This window comes from Aythya marila (genome assembly GCF_965140915.1).
Source record: "Aythya marila genome assembly, chromosome: 14".
Lineage (NCBI taxonomy): Eukaryota > Metazoa > Chordata > Aves > Anseriformes > Anatidae > Aythya > Aythya marila.
The window spans coordinates 11961580-11982195 of NC_139055.1; the positions used below are offsets into that span (position 1 = coordinate 11961580).

General features: G+C 41.5%; 1 long non-coding RNA gene across 1 annotated transcript in view; it reads right to left on the reverse strand.

The window, feature by feature from the left end:
* LOC309883550 overlaps window positions 1-20616 on the reverse strand; it is a 147795-nt gene that overhangs the window by 108266 nt on the left and 18913 nt on the right. The window contains exon 2 of the long non-coding RNA XR_014318477.1: window positions 5095-5148. This is a non-coding gene — a long non-coding RNA (uncharacterized lncRNA). The remainder of the gene's footprint in view (window positions 1-5094; window positions 5149-20616) is intronic.

Genomic DNA, 20616 nt, shown 5'->3' on the forward strand with positions numbered 1-20616 from the left:
GAGCCTGGTAAGCGTTCAGAAGAGCCACAGAATTCAGCTAGGTATTTCAAATACTGAATTGCCATTTTTAAAGGCTTGCCTTGAGAAATTAGAGTTACATTTTTTAAAAAGGTGAACAAAAAAAAAAAAAAAAAAAAAGGAGAACAAACGTGCCTGCAGTGCCAGCCCTTTCACATGCTGGCCCTGCTCTCTGCCATTCCTGCCAAGACGGGAGGTGGCACCCCAAAGATCCAGGATTGCCACAGGATCCTGTGTGGTTTCAGGAGAGTGCCCCAGGTCAGGGCCCACCACCACAGTGCCCGGTCACCTCACTGGAGACACGGCAGGAAAACACCCGACAGCCTGAGAGTACAGGCCTCTGGCCTAGAGATGAGAGCTCTCCTCCACTCCCCGTGTACCAGTGCCTTCACACTAAGGACTACGGGAGCCTTTGACAGATGTGTGCGTTTGCCCACTGCCTTTCTTGTCTCATGACTACAAGGTCTTAGCACAGCAGTAGAGCAGTTAACTGGCCTGACCTCCCCTGCTCCAGGGAGCATTTATCAGGGGTGCCATTTCCTAGCTGGATGTTTGCCACCAAAGATGGTTGAATCTAACACGCTTTCTTCTGCCGTTCCTCGCCCTAAATGCAGAAGGCTGGGACAAAGCTGGTGAGGCCAGCACCTATTTCCAGCAGCATTAACAGAATGCTGAGGTGGAAGCAGTGAGTTACCCACCTTGTGACTGAGTATCTACTCTGCCTGAGTCCCTTGTAAACCAGGTCACCTAACCAGTACAGTTCACAGCCTGGAGAACCAAACAGGGCATTTCATCATTGCTTGTCACACAAGAGGTACACTGTCTCATGCTGAAGATAGCCAAAGTCCATGCTGAACCTTGTGTGCAAACTGTCAATAGCCTTGGATGAAAAGCCTTTTCCAAAGTCAGTCTTGACCCATGGAAAATAAAGCTCTTGTAGCAGTCTGGAAATTTGTGCTTGTGTCCCCCCCCAACCTTTTCGAAGAGCCCCATTGTTTGCAGGACAAAATCCTCTGCTTGTAGAGTGAGGGGCTGTGAAGCTCTCCCCATCAGCCTCGGAAATAAAACACGCTTGCTGTTTCTTTCCTAACTGAGATGCCTGCTGACCTCTTCTCTCACGTAACATAAAACTTTCACACTTCAACTTCTCTGGGTTTCTTAAAGTAACACTTGGAAACACAAACCAGTCAACACCTCGGGGAGCCGGGGCACTTGGCTGAGGCGCAGCACTGCTGTTAGTTGGAGCTCCGCAACAGGCACCAGATGACCGGGCAAGGGTGACTCAGGATTAATTCAGATACAGGCTTATTGCTAGGCAATACAATCCATGGATCGGTGGCACTGGCCATTGTTGCTTCTCCTAGTTGACTTCTCCTCAAGAGAAGCCCAGAGATGCTCCAGCAGTACTGGTAAAGCTGCGTGTGATACTTCCTGAGCAGAGACTATAACTGGGCAATCTCTTGGAAACTGAGTTTCCTCAGCTGTAGGACTTGCTAGGTAGAGAAATGAGACTGAGCTCAGGCCTACCTTGGCTGTAATCAAAGTACCATTGCCACAGAACCAGACAGATTTCTCCACAGTGTGGTAATGGCCATCCACATTTAATTCTGGAGGAAACATGAGTGAAAATATCAATTACTCTGGATTTCTGCTCCCCAGAATTTCCAAGGATGCTTTATATGCCACGTTACTAGTAGTTAGAAGTATGATGAAGCTACATGCTCAGTGGGAAGAGATTCCTTTGCACATCATACAATGAGTGCCTGTTTGTGAGGGGCAGGTGGAGAGGCTCTGGCTCTCCTGGGCTGCTGCGGGGCTTTGAGGCCGGGGAGGGGAAGCAGGGTCAGGGAGCTGCCATCTGCAGACACACACACAGCGTGCACACTTGGAGCTGAATATCGATTCCTAGCAGCTATTGCATCACCAGACTCATTTTTGCTTTTCCCATCATCCCATGAAGCCCTAGCTCAAATCCCAGACCAATAGCCCTTATCAACATTTCTTATCACAGCGAAAGCATGGTTTTGTTCTGAAAAGGAGCTCTAGAAATGGGGCTAGAAACTGGGTTCCACATTTACTGTATCTTAGTGACTTCCCAGAAAATTGTCTTAGTTTGCACACAAAGGATTGCCTTTTCAGTTATAAATTAAACCTGAGATCTGAAAGTGAGTTTGTGTTCTTTTCGTTGCCACCAGGAATTAAGACTGCAACTGCAGCTCTGCTAATTGTTCTGTCAATTACAGCAAATTAATTTGCTTGTATTTATTTATCACTGCACTATCAAAAGTGCACTCAGAGCTATGCAATGCACCAATGAAGACAGCCTTTGCTCTGGGAACCTGGCAGCTTTATTTTGGTCTGCCCAAGAAGTATTCTATCTGCCGAGTCTCTGCTGAACCTGCGAGGAGGCCAAAGGAGGTCAGGGTCTAATCCAGCATCCACTGGGCCTGGATTAAAGCACTAATCACGGTTAGATCTGCCCTCTGACAGAGTAGGCTCTGATTATGAAAACCACCAATTTTTGAGAAAGTGTTAGTTTTTATAAAGAATTATTTTCACAGTAGTCCCAGCATTTTAAATGAGCAGAAAACAGAATTATAAGCAACCTCCCTTAGCTAAATGAGCTTCTTCCTTTGACTATAATTATGCAAGCACTGCTAGGTGAAGTCAGGTGAACAGTATACAAACTCGGTTAATATAATAACGACACGTGATTGTATGTAATGTGGCAGGCAATTGTACACTAAACAGGAGCATTAGTGGTCACTGCACATGATAACTCACTGTGACACCTCTTATTTTCCCCTGTATAAAAAGAAAGAAAACAGAATAATATACTTCCCCGTGGCTCCCCGTATTTTACAAAAAGCTTGTCATTAAAGAACTGTAATTTTCTATTCCATTCTCGACAGACAGTGCTTTTGCATAAAATATTCTCCTGCTCTCTGCCCCTTACTCCCTAGAGCTCGGCTCCCAAAAGGCATTAGTCCCCTTTAGAACAACCTCCGTAGGAACAAGGCACTCCAATTCGCCTAAAATTTAGGGACACCAAGTCTGACAGCTCCACACGCTAAAATCCTGCTCTGAAATGTCCTCTGCTTTTCAGATTCCCAACAACTGCACTCTTCATTTAGAAATTCTAGTTGTTAGCCCGTTAGGAAACAATCAGAATCTGTCAAATAAAATATCACTATAGATAGCTTTCTACTATAACATATGTGTATGGGTATAAATGAATTAGGTATAAAATGTGTAAAGCCTCACAAATAAACATTTTATCATGTATAACTGTAATACTACAGGAATCATTCATCTACTTGCAGTGAAGAACTATTTCATAAAAAATAGCTAGTCTTTCTTATTTTTATACTGGTTGAAATATTTTGCATAAAATATTCTTAACAAAAAATCATGTTTTTTGACTAAAACAAAATTTGCCATTAAAAATTGTTAACCTAATTATCATAATCCATTTTCCTTGGCATTCCCTGAGTCTGTTTCTGCTGATAATGTTATTAAAGATTTGATCAGAATGATATTTCAAATTATTTTAAAATTTGTTTTCCAAATCCCAAAGTTTCATCCCAGAAAATCCTATTAAAAAGGAAAGAGAAACTTGAAAAAGAATTCTGGAAAAGGACCGTTTTTTTTCTGGAATATGTTGCAGAAAAATATTTTTGAAATAGTTGGAGTATAAAATAACAATAAATCCAGTACTGGAAAGCAGACGCAATAGATCGTTTTATACTGTTTTCTTAAAATGGCTTCTTTAGTTTTGACCAGCTCTCTGCATTTCCATATCTGGGGCAGGTATGATTTGTTAGAACTTTTCAGATCATCTGTCATTTCATATGCTATTGCATTTTACAATACTAAGGCTTAGCTAGATTATCGCACCTGAGAAAACAGAAACACATTCATACAATATATGTGTTTATTTTAGTGCGCATTATATGTGTGCACATAGAAGAACATTCCATGGGAAATGTATTCCTATAATATATAACTATATAATCTACTATATATAAAGTAATGCTTACTCATAGATAATTGTATACAGGAATGATAGAGGCAAAAACCTTCATCTCTGTGCAATTTTGTTAGCGAAGGCTTTGCAAATGAAAGTTCAATATAGCCACCCTGGCTGAAGCACAGCACACATCTGAGCTGCACAATTCTTATCTCACTGGTGGCTCATGTGAGGAAGATATGAAAGTCTCATTCTTTCATAAGAGGGCTGCGTGGAATTGAGGATTGTATGGTTCTGGGGAGACTTACTGTATAATATCAGAAATTGCTAGACATTTGAAGACAGAAATGTCTTTCTCCTTTGAGTATTGCATCCTAAGTGCCAGCCAGAAATGATTTATACATGCTCATCCTTATTATGGACTACACATAATAAGGGCATGATAGAAATCGTATCTGCATAGATTCAGGCAGTTCCAAGAGATCTGCTGCCAGTTTTGTTTGACAAGACACTCAATCAAGTGAAAAGGTTCAAAATATTTCAGGAGGAACCTTCTGCATTTTTAAGGCCCAGTATTTGTATCCACATAACAGAAATCCTAAATGAGAGTAACATTAGTATATATTCACCCTAAGTTGCATTTTGCAAAGAGGGAAATATTTTGAGCTTGGCTGCCAGCATTTTAAAATAAACATTTTATTCGTTTCATCATTTCAATATGATCCAATACATTCCTGTTTCTTTTTTTCTTCCTTGGAAGAATGTGGAATGGGATAATAAATACTGTCCTGGAAAAAGGATCTCAGAACATATTTTATACATTATTGTATTAATTGGGCAGGGGGTGCTCCGTTATACTACTTAATGTCTCTACAGCTCTCTTCAAATCCTACCTGATCTTCAAAATGCAGGTCATTTTCCAAAGAAGCAGATGCATAAAGAGAAACAGAGCACTTGAGAGAATTTTATACAGAGAGAAATTATAGCGATGGGAATTGGCATTCCTTGGAGTGCATCAGATTTTCCATGGAATGTTCCACTGCTCCTATCGAGGCCCAGTTCCTCCAAACTTGAGCAATCCCATTCCAGTCAATAAAACTACTCACGTGAGTAGAGCTTCCCAGGCTCTTGGTGGACAAAATAGGAGGGCAGTTCTTGTCCTAAAAAAAAAAAAAAAAAAAAAAAGCAACTCAGCCTGAGGGCTCAGCTTTGCTGTCTCTAACAGAGTTAAACCTCTCCCTCCCAGCTCCCCCGTGTCCTGAAAATCTGTGGACACAGAAATCTCTAGGGCTGCCCAGAGAAAAGCTTTTGCTCTACGACAAGTTTGTGCAGTGCAAACTCCGTCGTGTGCAGGCCAAGAGGCTGTGCCACTGCAAAGCACTGGGAAGTAAAACATTTGCTCTATTTGCTCTTCCAGCACTTACTGCACTGACAGCTTGATAAAATGGTTCAAGGGATAATGTTCAAACAGAGGAAGAAAAAAAAATTAAAAATGTAATAATAAAGTTAAATGTAACTGTTTTAAAGTATAATTCTTTGGAGAGCTCAGTTTTATGTTGGGCCGGCATTTGAAGCAGCACTAGTCATTATTAACGGGAAGCACAGATAGAGGAGATTTAAATCACTAAAGTAATAAAATCTGAACGAGGGCTAGCACCTTGAAAGGCTCTTGGAGAGAAGATTGCATACAAATGCAATTAAAACGATGCTTATAAAATACTAAGATGTTAATTGGGTTTAGTCCCAGAAGCCCCAGCAGTACAGTATGTCAGAAGTTAGCTGGTTTGAAGTTTAAAAAGAGTGGTTTAATTTGTACACCTTGTCCTAATTACGAAGCTTTCTGCAGCCTGTGTATCGGCATGGTTTATTGTAGCTTAGAGCTTTGTAAAACAAACACACACCAGTTAATTGGGTTATTGCAATGGAAAATTGGGCTGCAGAACTGAAACCTTCCTTGCTCGTGTTTTTTTACAGCTTGTAATGAACGCTCCAGCAATGTCAGGATAGACTGATTTGTAAGGTGTGCAGTTTACAACTTGGTTATACCGCTGCTCCGAAAAATAGGTGATACAGTGAAAACAAAGACTAGCACGATATAATGTTGCTGAGCTGGTGGGTTGAAGCCCCAGCTGGCTTATTTATATCTTTCAATCCCCCCAAATACTCCAGCAGGTCTGAACTCTGCATTCCCACATTTGAGAAAGGACCGTAATAAGCAGGGAGAGAATACCACGGTTGTTCGAGGACCCCGTGGAGGCTGTGAGCACCTGCTGGGGGTCCTGCGAGGTCGTGTGTTTTTTCTCATAATCAGTAAATAAATACTTAGAATAAGAACAGAGTAATACAAAGAAAAGGGCAGGATGGGAGACGTTACTATTGGAGTGCTGCTCAGGACCACTCTCCTTGGAGTTCATTTGTGCCATTCAGCTGGTATTCATTTCTTCGTGTGAAGGAACACTTCGCAGAAGAAAATCTAGTCTCTCCCCTCCTGTCTTAACTGAAGTCCAGACTTCATGGCGCTGGGGCAGAGCACACTGGCAAAGTCCCTATCTAGATCCTGAAACAGCCCGTACGTGGTTTGTTGTTACTTGTTGTGAGCCTGGCACCCTTCACACTTGAACTTCAGCAAATCCAAAGGAGCTTTGCTGAGGTCAGTGGATTGATTCTAGTTGAAAGCAGAGACCAGGAAAGGAGATGATGTCCTGAACATTTCCCAGAAGACTGCTTCCAGGCCCAGGGCAGTGACTGGAACAGAGCTGTGCCCAAAGCTCCTAGCTAAAATGTGTGAATGGTGCAATGGGGATCGAGAAACACTGCCCTGAGGTACAAGTCAGGATGTAACAGAGGTAATACAGAGTGTGACCAGTCCTACAGGCAGCAGACTACAGAACGTAGGAAGGAATGTCCCTTTGCACACCAGTATCTCATTTGTAGGTATGAATTATGCGATTATGAGCAAATTTGGCCAGTTAGGCACTAACAGACTACTTTAATTAGTCTTCAACTAGCAAGTAAGCTGCCAAGAGTAAAGAATGATCATGCAATCAGAAATGTTAACTTCCAAGGTGGTGTGACTAGCATCAGTACATCATATACCTATACCTACCTCTATCAGTGTATCAGTCTAACCTTCTTCAGGCTTGACATACATCAGGTAACTTAGAAATGTCTAATAGTATGTACCTATGCAGATAAAGCTCTTACTACGTATGGGAAATTGATACTGTTTCTATATCATTCACACTGATTATATTTTATGGGAAATGCAGGATAAGAAAATCAATGTGATCACTGGTAATTCAAAATATTCGGGTCGTCCCTATCCACCTGCCCCAGTAAAGCCTGTCCACAGAGATAAATGTCACTTCCCTTAAAGGTTTGCAAAGCCCTGCATTTTGCAGCCATGAGTAGTTGCCACCCCAATTGCTGCATTTACATGCTACTTAAGATACATCAGGGCATAATCTCACCTCATTGCGGAGGGGATTTACATACATAGTTCCCATTAGCATTTATAGGCAATACGCATATAACTCACAGCCCAACACAGAATGAAAATATAATTATCATAACCATTGCCACCTCGCACAAGGCTTGGGCCATTCTGAGGCATAGGTCTAATTAGCTCTAAGCTGCAGAAGATTTGCGTGTAGTAGTTTCTTTTTGACTTAATGCTCAGTGCTTGGTTTGAATATTCAAATATATTGTTTCCTTTTAAAGTAACTCCTTCCTGGCCCACTCTGTCATGTCAAAAGTCCCCTATCTTAGTGACTTTCCATAAAGATGTCCCCTGGAGCATTAAGGTATGTTTTTAGCCTGCTCTGTTGATCTCTCTGTTCTTGCTTCATTGTTTATAAATGCAAAAGACTAATGCTGCACTGGTGACACTTTTATTTTTTATTCACCAGGATTTGCCGGCAGTGAAGTTATGTAACACTAAAAGGAGACTTACATGCACTATTTCTAGATTAATGCTTTTTCTGTGTGCTGAATTCACTTCAAAAGTTTATGATCTTTGCAGAAGTGGTAACTCAAGTCCTTATCACATACATCTGCCAGCTTTCCTTGGGTGGAAATTGTTAATAACCCATCCAGTTCCCTGACTCCTCTTGTACTTCAGGAGCTCACCTAAGCTGGGAACAGCCGCTCTTGGCTTCCTGGGCAGGCAAAGAAGAGCCAGAAGCACCACCAGGAGACAATTAAGATTTTAGGAGGATTGAATGAAGCTCAAGAGGGTTTTATTTCTCTTTACTGAGATGAGAAATTTATCCCACCTTATCGTAAGGAACCTGGATGATGTACCTAGAATACCCTTTATGGAGTATTGATTTTAGGATGCTAGATCCATAACAATTTGGAGGTAAAAGGCCACGGCTATAGGAGCACATATCTGAGAATAATTTCTTTTAAAGGATTGCTGAGAGACGAGTACCTGTAAACTTGTTTTTTATAGCAGGCCAAATCTCCAGGTCTTTCTTTAGTTTCACTCTGCTCAACAGAATAAAGGCTTTTACTGGATACAGGATGAATAAGAAACAATGAGAAAGATCTTCAAGGTTTGGGTCTTCCTCTAGTAAGAGCCACCATACAACTCTCAGCGGCTGCCTGTATTCAGGAGCTCAGCTCAAGTGGGCTGCGCATTATGCAGAGAGTTCCCAATGCCACTTGAACTCTGAAGTGCATCTCCAACCACAAATACATTCACCAGCTCAAGAGCCTGCAAACAAGGTAAACTCCTGCGTTTGATGCAGGGGATCTCTGGTACTCCTAAGTGTGCATCTTTGCATTGCAGATGAGTTGGTCATATGGAAAGCCCCTGCTGAAAGGGATATCCCACTCCAGCCTTTATCTATAGCCACATGCCTCTGCCTCTCCCCTCCCTGATGGATCTGTTCATCATAAGGTCACTGGGCAGCTGGTTGACTTGCAAAATAAATTAATAGTTTGCTGCAGGAGCAACCACTTGAATTGACTCATCCCATAGAGACGCAATTTTGAGTTCTGATCCAAAGGGGAATTTTTACATGCAGTGGGTGGGAGTCTGTCTGCTTTTTTGGTGCAGCTCTTCATCAGAAACCCTTAGGTTGTCAGGCCTGGGGTAGAAAAAAGAGAAAAAATGAAGTGGGAGATGCTAAGGACAAGATGATCTGTGAGTGTGTGCAGCATTCATTGTCATATTGATTGAGGGTTTCAAGGGAGATACAAATGGATGAAGAAATGTTAAATGAATAGAATGGTACCAGGAATTAACCAGATATTACAGGGTGGATCCTTATCCCTTCCTTTCCACTGTTTAAGCATTCAGAAAGTCCATCTGTGAAAGACTTCCCACTTGAGAAGCTTTGAGATAAATACTAAGCAATGTATCTTGCTTATTTATCATTTTGTACCACCAAGTGCAAATACCACTGAATTTTATTTCTACTTCCATGTGAAGTCCTTTTTCAAGAGTTCTTCTCTCAGGGAACTGCAGTGGCTTGAGGTGGATGATGCAGTTACCTTGCCTTTCTTTATAGTCACCCTGGGGATTTGCAAAATATGAGGAAACAGGTTCCAGTCAAGAGAGTAGGAAATGAGGGAAAACACTGTTCTAAGTATATTGTGGTCTACACATTGAACATGATTATTTTACATTAAAAAAAAAAAAAAAAAAAAAAGAAAGAAAAGAAAAGAAAAGAAAAGAAAAGAAAAGAAAAGAAAAGAAAAGAAAAGAAAAGAAAAGAAAAGAAAAAAAAAAGAAAAAAGGAAAAAGGAAAAGAAAAGAAAGAAAATAAAAAATAAAAAAAAAAAGGAGCCCCAAAGAGCAGTTCTCACTATGGAACCCAAGAAAATGAAAGATGCTCCATGATCTCCTAAATTCAGCCCTCCAAGGCCCAGCCAAGTCTTCACCCACGGCTTCACTCACTGGCAACCCAACCTGTGCCCTTGTTGAGGAAAATCCTAAGAAATTTATTCTTGTTTATAGCCTCTGTGATGGTGAAGAGCCAAAGACGGAAAGAAAACACATCTGGCCAATGGTATATATCGATTTTATTTTCATTCATAATGTGCAGCAACATTTTGCTTCTTCCATCTCCAGTTTTTGAGACCAAAGTTTCTTTAAGCTTTTAGAAGAGCCATGTGAAAAGCCACATCAAATCTGAATTTAGAAGTGAACCAGCTCCTGCAAGTTTCATCTCTTGGGCATTCAATCATTCAATGAAAAAGAGAGATCTTGCAACAAAAGTAATCTCAATTATTTCACAGAACTTTCTGCTTTGACGAAAATAAAGCTGACAGTTGGAGGGAACGTGGTAAGAGAGGGCTGAATGGAAAATTTTCGGCCAGCAGTTCCCTGAGCTGCTTCCTCTGATACACACATTGAAGATTTGGAAGCTGAAACCTTCCATCAAGTCACTGGGCTGCCTTTCTGCTGAGGTTGCCTCCTGAAAAAGGGCACCTCTGGCCACCGTTCAGTCCTGCTTCTCTCCAGTTTGATTATCACGCTCAGGCCGGGTGTCCAGCAGGCAAGAAGCACACTCCCAGGGCCAAGATCAATCTCTAGAGGGAAAGGAAACAAGTCACCATCTCCCTTTCCTTCCTGGTAGTGTTGGCAGCCTCCATTGCATCAACGATGTAACTCCCTAATGTGAACTCATCGAAAAATCCCCCTCGCAGTGGCACCAGTGCCATTTCAATCAACATCTGACTCCTTCAGAAAGGCGTCACGAGCCTGCTTTGTTCCACTTGCTGCTCTGGAAGAAGGAGATAAGTGACACGCTCCAACTTGCCGAGGGCTTTGGGAAAGTCATCTTGCTGGGGGAACTGAAGGAAAAGTCTCCCTGGGAATAGTGGCTCATATTTAACCTCCCCTAGATCATGTCAATGAGAGTCTGGAGAGAACAGGTCTTTCATTTTTCTTCCTCAGTAAGCTACCATATGTACCTCATCCCCCACTTAAGCTATGAGATTGATGGCTAAATTGCTTAACCCCGGTGTTTTTAATTAATTAGGTCTACTTCATAGAAGGTTTAATACAGTAGTTTAATTTAGACTTTGCTCAGTGCATGATATAAAATCCAGATTTATTACTATTTTTTATCAATTTTTATTTTTATATGACTCAGTCACTCATATAAAAAGACTACTGTATGTTATAGACTTTAAAAAGTGATTCCCTGTAGGTATTGTAAAGTATAGGGTCTATTATATGACAGTAGTGTGTTTATTGCTAAGTTTTGATGCATTGTTCAGGAATCCATTGAAAGATGGCATATAGAAAGGATATTTTATCCTGTGAAATAGTACGGTAAAGTACCTGTTCTTTTTAAATATCATTTTACAGTGCTTTTACATAATACTGAAGTGTATGAGATAACCACTGCTTGAAGAAACTCAATACCCACAAAAAAATTACTTTGAATCTTTAAAGAATAAAAAAGGCACAACAATTTGTTGACAGCTCTTTTGTAAAAGACCTGCAGAGCTGTAATCTGGCAAAATCCACTGCTACTCTTGGTTAATGAGCAATTTGTTAGTTAACAGATGTTGTTATAACATGAGAGGTATCTGGTTTATAACAGCAATACTTAATCACGGGGCGGGGTGGCAGAATCATTTATAAGAGCCGATGGAGTGGCATAGTGGCAACAGTAAGTGCAGCCATGTGGGAGCACAAGGTGAAGGGGTCGCATATCTATTCTGGTGCTTGCGCTTGTGCTCTGACTTGGGTGATCCTGGTTGCATTCTGCAAAATTCCAGCAAAAATTCTGACTTTAGAAGAATCAGATATGTTCTGTTGTGTAAATCTGGTCTCATGCACATAAAAAGTAAAAGAGATCTTGAGGTGACCCAGGAATGGAGGTCACATAAGTACCTCACCTAGACAACAAAGCTCTGGACCAGGTTTAACTCCCACTATTTCAGCTATGAAATATGAAATAGATATGAAAGCTATTTCAAAGTAAGCATACAAAATCTTTATTCTCTTCCTTGAATTTTGGCCCAACGAGCCCGGGCAGTTTGTTTCTTTTCTGAGGATAATACACCAGGATATTGCTTTACCATATTTTTTTTCCAGAGTGCTAAACAAATACAAGGGTACTTATGTCTCTAACTAGAGAAAAACAGGGAAATAGGGGAGAATAAAGACACCAAGGAGCTCACACAATGCCCCTCCTGTCCAGCTGTAATCATGCCTACCAAAAACATGACAAGATGAAGTCTCTCAGGGCATGCCACAAGCAAAACCAGGTAAATTAAAACAATACAACAATACAACAAACAAGCACGTTATAAATATCAAGTTGACTTTCCAGATGAAGATTTAGGCCCAGAAAGTGTGAGGTTTTTTAGGTTAATTATAAAACCTTCAAGGTGTTACCCATTCCAAAACATAGGCAGTGATCATATTTCATGGAAAAATAATGTCTTGACATTGTACCTGTAAAACCAGATATAAAACGCTACCTGGGAAAAACCTAGGAAAGGAAAATGTGGCACTTCATGTCACCACATTTGACATCATGAAAGTAGCAAATACTTAAGAAGAGAGGATTCAGCCCCCCTTGCTGCCCTTTACTTCCACTTCAACAGACATTTCCTCCTTCCTGTAAGAATTATTTGTCTCACCTGAGCAGACCTGCAGACAGATAACCTTCATCCTCGAGTCAGTCCTCTCAGCCACTGCACAGGCTAAAAGCAGTGGATGCTCAGTGCAAGTTATTGATAAGCAGAAGACAACACAGCGCCTGCTTTTACCAGCAAACCACCTAGCAGCACTTCAGCAGCAGCTTCACAGGAGCCAAAGAGGACCTGGAGAGGAGCATTTGCTCAGTACAGCTATCCTGGATTCCTTAAGGGAAGACATCGTAGCTTCCCAATGGTCCAACCTTCCACCAAAGGCAGTGCATATTAAGGATGGGAAGGAGCTCCAGAACTTCAGGTGAACAGCCCCAAAATATCCCCTCTGTAAAGCCAGAGGAGTGGGGACAAAAGTGAGGGGTTCTTTCCAACTCTTTCCTAGGTAGTGTCAGCTCAAAGCAAGAGTCCATAGTATTTCTCATGCAAATGCATGCAGGGCAGTTGACAATAAAGGCACAATCAATAATATGTAGTTAAAAAAAAAAAAAAAAAAGGCTCTATTAGAAGAAGGAACAAGTGCAGGTTAAAAGGTAAGCTTGCAGCGTAGATTCAAATCAACGTATTGACTCAGCTTTACAGATCCCCAGCCCAAAATGAATTCCACACAGTAACTAAGCAGTTGCCTTCCAAAGGTGTTAAGCCTATTTGTGTTTTGTTTGTTTTGGAACGGCCAATAAAACAGCTTTAGATGATGTCAAATAGTGCTTAGGCCCATACAGAGACAGCTGCTCAGATAAATACTCAAACCCTAAACCATGTTCTGTTTTATAAGTCATCAAAAGCTCTTTGAAAATCCACTTGATACGTGGCTGGGAGCTAATGCGACTTCCTCACACCTGCCAAACCACTTGGGGCAGGTCAGAAAAAGGCACTAAGTTTGCTCACCAGTTTGAGCTTCTGCTGTTATTTTCTCCCTATAGACCCTTATATCTTTCTGAAGAGTAGTTTCCATATGACACTGGGGTCCCTGAGATCAGACACTGCCACTACTTCTCATAGCATAAAAGTGGTAGATAATCATAAGCACGTAGAAGGGCTAAGAGGACAACCTAACCTGCCTGAAGGCGCTTCCCATCATTTTATTCAAGACAATTGCTGTAGCCAGGCAAGCCCTTCAGACTGTTCTTTCTCTACATTTTATTCTTTTTTCTATTGTTTCCTTTGACTTGTAATTAAAACCCCTCAAACTTGAATTTTGCCTTTAGCTTTCTATTTTACTCAGATAAACGTATAGTGTACTTTTACTATAATACAGGAAAAGCACCATAGAGGCCCTGTAAAGAGAATCATTTGGGTGTCTGTGGGATGAGAGGTGTCTCCAGTCCTAATCCCTGTTACACTGGTGTTAGTTAAGAGTCATTCTATAAAAGCCAAGGAAATCTTCAGAGCTAAGAGCTGAAGGTGCTTTGTGGTCTCACATTCAGCCCCAGTGACCATATGCAAAACTGAGCGGTTAAGAAACTTTCTACTAACTCTTTATGCCAAACAAAACACAAGGAGGTGCTTTAGGGTGTAACACCATGCATTTTTTAAATTCTGAGCCCCCATTTAAAACTAGTCTCTAGCAGAAATAATGGGAGGGACATGCCCCAGTCTCCCATCTATTTCTGCTGTGAATCAGAAAAAAAAAAAAAAAAAAAAAAAAGGAGGTAAGGCAAGGAGCAGCTTGCTGAACGGGTGCTGTGTTTTAAACAGCCAGACAGGGCTCAGCAAGAGTTATGCACCAGCTCTGGCAGTATTCTTCTGGGCACAGAAAGAAAAGCTTCCAAGAGAGTTTGAGAAGAAATATCTGTGGGTGGGCTTCTGCAAATGCTTGACTCCGACACCCCAGCCTTAGTCCTTCTTGAGAAGACAAAGCTACCTTTCTGAGCATGACATACACAATTTTAATCCTAGAGTGCTCCATGTTACAGGTTAGGAGAGATGGTTGGTTAATGGAACTTTCTACAGATTCACATCTCTACCTTCGCCACAGGTGGCTTGAACAAATGCTTAAAAAAAAAAAAAAAAAAAAAAAAAAAAAAAAAAAGGCAACGGAGAGGAAAAAAATAAAAGGAAGGGACCAGTGTATCCTTTGTCCAAAGTAGTCTCTGTGCTATGACTTATCCAAAGTGTGGATCAGAACTGGTAGGATTCCTCAGAGTTACTGAAAACCAACACAGTCACTTCCTTCTGAAATGTTGATGAGCAGCCGAAACTTTCAGAGAAGGTGAAAATTAAGGCAGATTGTTTGATGGCAATAATGGTTTCTTCAATGCAACATGATCATTTTCTTTTTATAAAGAGGACAGAAGGGATAACATGGCCAACACCAATCAAACCATTTACAATGGCCAAAAGAGATGGAGCTGAGGCCTTCAAGTACTACAAAGAAGCCAAGTAGGGTAAGGAGAAAGATGACAAGAAGTTGGATACAAGTGCAAAATTATTTCCTTTCCATTCAACATAATAATAGACCTACAGCTGACCTTGAAACTTCCAAAAGGTGCCCTTGTATTGAGGCCTGGAAACAGTAGAAACAGCAGAGGGCTTCTGATCTCTAGGAACTTCACTCACTCACTGAACTTTTGAGCTGTCATTTCCAATAAACTTGGCTGCAGATGAACCAGAACTTTTTTTTTTTTTTTTTTTTAAAGGAAAACTATTCATAGTTTGAAAAAAGAATTGCGGGGATTTTTTCCCTTTGTCGTTCCATTTGACGTCCAAAAAAACTACAATATCCTTGTGGAGTAGAAAGTGAAATAGATGGAAGAGGAAAAGCGGTAAGAATAATGTTACAATGAAACCACAAGCAATAGAAGAGGAAATGTTAAAGACCCCAAACCCAAAGAGAAAAATCAAGCTAAGAGCACGTCTTTAAAGCAAGTGAGACCCAAATGTGCTTAGGGAAATTAAGCGATTCCCTATACGAGTTACTTTCTCATTTTAAAATGGGTTGATAATGATTAGCAACCAACATATTAAATGAATATCTCTTTCTACTATCAAAAGTTTTAACTCATCTTTACCAGACTTGACTCCTAAACCTAAGCAGTTCAGGAAGGTGACCTGAGATGACAGCAGAGGATGACATACTATTGACTACAGTGAAGAAGTAGGAGGAACAATTGTGCCTATCAATTATTGAACAGAGAGAAAGGAAGGACTCAGCGAATAACTAATACATGGAAGCCTCCATGTCTGTGCTCTGTGCAGGCTTTGGTAGGGCAGATTTATAAGAAAATGCAGTATTATTACAGATAAAAATTAGGGGTAATGTGATCAAATGGTTTCTCTTTAATTAAAGTCATTAAAAATGTGTTTTCTGTCAATCTGATATAAAGCAATGTAATCTTTGAAATACTAGGCAAATGTTCCCCACATTGTCCTGAACAGGGAACATGAAGTTGGGCATTGAAAACCTCCACAAAATACCTGGTAGCAATACTAAAGTAGCCAGTTAATAAATTTTGAGCTGATAAATGGGAAGAGCAACAGTACAGCGATAAATTCCTATGTCTACCCTCCAGTCAATAGGTTTCTCTTGTTCTATATTCAAGCTGAGTGTTTTTCACCTTGTACAGAGAATCAATGCAAAATTTAGGCTACGTTTAAATTTGTATATACCAAAGCTTTTCAAAGCTTCCTGAATATTTCCCAAGCATTCTCATGACTTCTGTACATGTTTTTTCATTTTCTAGCAGAGAAGGATTGCAATTTTTAACTTGTTCCCATCCTGCTCCCACTTCCTGTCGTTCTGTGCCTGCTTTGCATCTTGTATATTGACCTTTCTGATGTAGCAGAGATTTACAAGCCGAACTACCTTGCTGAGGCCCTTTTAGGTCCCAGAAATAGAAAGAACCTTGCCAGGGGTAGATGCATGCATGAAATGAGATAGCATATTGTACATCTGATAAAGCTTCCTTGACTTAGCTGTCTGAAAATCATTACCTGTGTCTATTTCTGTAACGCATATCGATCAAAAAAGTGCATGCTTCTTACCGGCTCTTGAAAAACAAAGTTTTAGCCAGATATGATCTGAACTGACATGTCTACCAAAATGGTGATGTGCAACAAGAAAGCAAAGGAAAAAAACTCCCTGAAATGATCCCTCTTAAAATGGAATAAATAGCACATGGCTCCAAATCCTTTCCTTTTACTCTAGAACTACTTTAGGGATTAAAAGTACAACTTGCCTAATGACCTTTATAAAAAGGAAGTGAAAAAAAGACTTCCAGGCATACAGCTGAAATGTGCTCTTCATTATGACGGGATTAAGTCTGAACAAATCCACTGACTCCAGTGGTGTTACCTCAGCTTTACACCGCTGCACCCAGAGCTCCCTCAGCCTCAGCAGAGCTGCAGCGGGTTTCCTTTGCTGTCTCAGATCGAGATCCAAACACAAAGCTCAGGTTTCTTCTGGCTGGGAAGGAGGAAGTTTCATTTTTCAAGTCTACCATGGATTGGCAGTGGTCGTTTTTTGAAATGCTGTTGGTATTCGTAGCCATCTCAGATCCACTGAAAACAATGGCTTTAGCATGGGAAGGACCAGATCTGTTGCTAATTTGTTTTATGGGAGGCCTTTTAGCAGAAAAATTTGATCTGGAACTCAGTAAAAGAATCAGAAAAAGAAGAGCAAGTGAAGTCGGGGGATTTGAGATCAGAGGTTTTGCTTCTGACACATCCTTGCTTATTGATAACATGGAGAGTCCCCTTCGGCATTACAAGATCAAATACAAAAGTTGCCGTCCCCCTGTATGGTGCTTGGCACTTCCAGCTCCTTTTGCAACTGGTAGGGAGACAGCAGGTTGCAGGATCAGGCTGTGCGGGTGCCAGGGAAGGCTGACAGCCCCTTCCAGCCACCTCACAAGGAGGATTGGTCCTCAGTGACAGCAAAAACACTCCCAAAGCCTAAGCACGGGCAGGCTGGTGTCAGGTCACGGGCGTAGGGATGCCTCACCAAACAGTTGGGATTTTAATAGGCTAGATATTGTCCCAGCGCTTGGTATTCATTGATAATAATAGAGACGATATGTACGTAATAGATTTGCTGTTTAGGCAGATGATTCATGTTAAGCCATAGGCATTCGGTGGCAAACATCATTAGTTCCAATTGTGTGAGAGAAAGGCTCGGGAAGAGGAGGCACAATCTGGCCTCTCTCGCAAACAGCTGTGTTTTCAAATCACCATTCTCGGGTTGTTTCCTGTAGTTGTTGGTATATACTGTACACTGAAAATTAGGCCTCAAAAACACTTATTAAAAATTTATACAGCTTATGACAGGCTCTTTCAGAAACATAACCCTTAACTAATTCATGTTCACTTACCCTGCAGTTTTCTATTTATAATACTTTACAATTTCTGTGTATTTGTATTATAAATTATTCAATGACATCAAGGTTTTTATTTTGATGAGAGAATTTTTGATGAATTTGACAGAGTAATTACTTCAAATCCTGTTCTGGATTGCTATGAAAATATTTAATTTTATTTACTTCAATAAATAATTAAAATGTGAGAGTAGCAAGCGTACTCGCAGTGCCTTATAGCCTGTGACTTCTGTTTGCTTCTCCCTAATTAAAATAGCAATGTTTATGTGTGTACTGATTTAAAATAATAATAAATTACCAGCTGGGGAGGGACATCTAAAGGAGGAAGAAAAAGACTCTTGTAGCAGCAAGCACAGTCTTAAGGATAGGAAGAAATTATTCTGGAGAAATAGGAAGTTAGCGGTCCCCCAGTGCGGTTAGAAGGAGGCACTCCGGATAGAATCTCTGCAAGGTTCATGTTACCCAAATGAAGATTATTCCTTTTGTGGATTTAAAGTTTAAGAACAGGCAGCTTTTCTAGATGCTCCCAGACTGATTCAGCAAATATTTTAAGCATGTGCTTAACTTGAACCTGTGAGCAGTTCCACGTATTTCAAGAACACTCACGCTCACATTTCAATTACAGTATTTACCGAAGTGTTGTTCTGGCAGCAGCCTAGATCATCTGCTAAATCAAAGATTAAGATTCCACGTTGTGATTTGTGCTACATTGTCTCTTAACTCTCCATAATATAATCCAAAACAAATACTCTTTGTCCCATTACAGAAAGCTCAGGTCACAATGGTCACTGGTTTGTAGGCTGCGGTCCTCTATTTCCCCAAAGGATTTCCATAGGGTCAAATCTGTTTCTAAGTCTCGTATGTAGTTTTAGGGCTCAAAGGCAGCAAAACTGTATGTATAAGACAGAAAGAAAAAGAAAAAAGCTTGAATCCTCAGAACCTCTCAATTGTTTTATAGGTCACAAACAGGCACATATTAAAAGTTTGTAATTACACTGAAGCCATCAAGCATGCAAGTGCATAGTCATTATCATATAATAACAGGTTAATTACCTCATTAGTTGGCTTTTTTGACATTAAAGCTTGCTCGTTATTGCCACGTACAATGGTGATCTGGGTACCCACAGGCTGGTAATTGAGAAAAATTGACATTTCTTGACAAAATAACTGTTTGTATTTCACAGGAATGGAGTGAAGGGGGGACGGGACATTGGTTAAACAGCTGCAAGCAAAAGGAGAAATATTTTCCTTTTTTTTTTTTTTTTTTTTTTTTCTTCAGTTTTTGGCATTTGCATGGCTGAAAGAGGTAAAGAACAGCTGATCCTCACTGGCAGTGAGGGACCGAGCTTTTTGGTCGCAGGAGGTAAGAATTTGGTCCCAGCCATCAAACCATGAGTGAAAGTCAGTGCCATCTGTTGGCAGGTCACCAGACTGTCTGCAGAGTGCACGGGTGGTGCATCGGACCAATTCCTCCTGGACAGACGTTCATACTTCCCCCCCACGCCCTGACAGATCTGAAACAAATTGGCACACTGGGTGGCAGCATTGGGGGAGAGGACGCAACCTGAATATTCACAGGGCTGCTGAACGCAACGGCAAAGACTTGGGGACCGACCACGATGCCCAGTTACTCCATAACCTCACCAGGCACCATCTCTATAACCCAGACACAAACTTCACCCCCTCATTCACCCCCAAGTGCCTTTCAGTGACACAGCTTGGGCAACACAGGAGGAGTTTTTAACCCCAAGCACAGGACACGAGATGCTGCAAAGAGTTGCAGCCACAGTGCCGCACCACAGGAGCTTGCACCCAGCTCCCCTACAGATCAGCCGCTCTCCCTGTCCCTCCCAGCACTGACACATACATAGACACACGCACACACACAGACAGATGTACACACGCACCCACACACCCACAGACACACGCACCCACACGCCGGGATTTCATCGTGAGCTCCTATGTGACTACAAGTCACGGCCGGCAATAAATCCTCGCTGCTGGTATCCAGCTGGATTGCCTGGTGGCAGGTTAATCCAATAGCGAACCCTAATAACACGACTTTCAGCTTGCTGTAAAAGCAATTCCTGTGCAACGTGCCATATTTCTGTGGCAGTGCCTCACGTCGCAGCGAGTAACGCGTTCTGTCACAGGCTGTTGTAAACACTCGGGCTGCTTGGCGTGCACCGTGCGCAATTCGTCTGAGCGGAGACCTAAAATCTTACACCTGACTGTTTCACTCACTATCAAGCCTAAATAAAGCCTCAACGGCAGAAGCAAGCAGGGAACGCAAACCAGTTGTGACTGGTGCTCGCAGCCGAACACTTAGGAGCAGAAGACACGGGGCTGGGGTTTTGCTTTTGCTTTCCGTGGTGCCACTGGAAGTAGCAGCAGAAGGGGAGGTCTGGCCTGGGAGAGGGGCTGCCTGCCGGCCAAGCACTTCTAAGGGATGGGAGAGGAGGAATCAGAGCTCGTCCTTGCTGCGACTAAAATGCCAGCATTTACTTGGCTATGGGTTCAGGCATAACGAGGTTTGGAGCTGAAGGAGGTCTGGTAGCTAAAAGGAGCACGGAGAGCCTCTCCGCCCAGCTATTCCTGGCTACTATTGATTTGTTCGTAACCTCAGGAGAGTCTTGTTGGGGCCAAAATGTTCTCACATTAGAAGCCAAAAGTTTATTTAAGATAATGCAGCTGTTA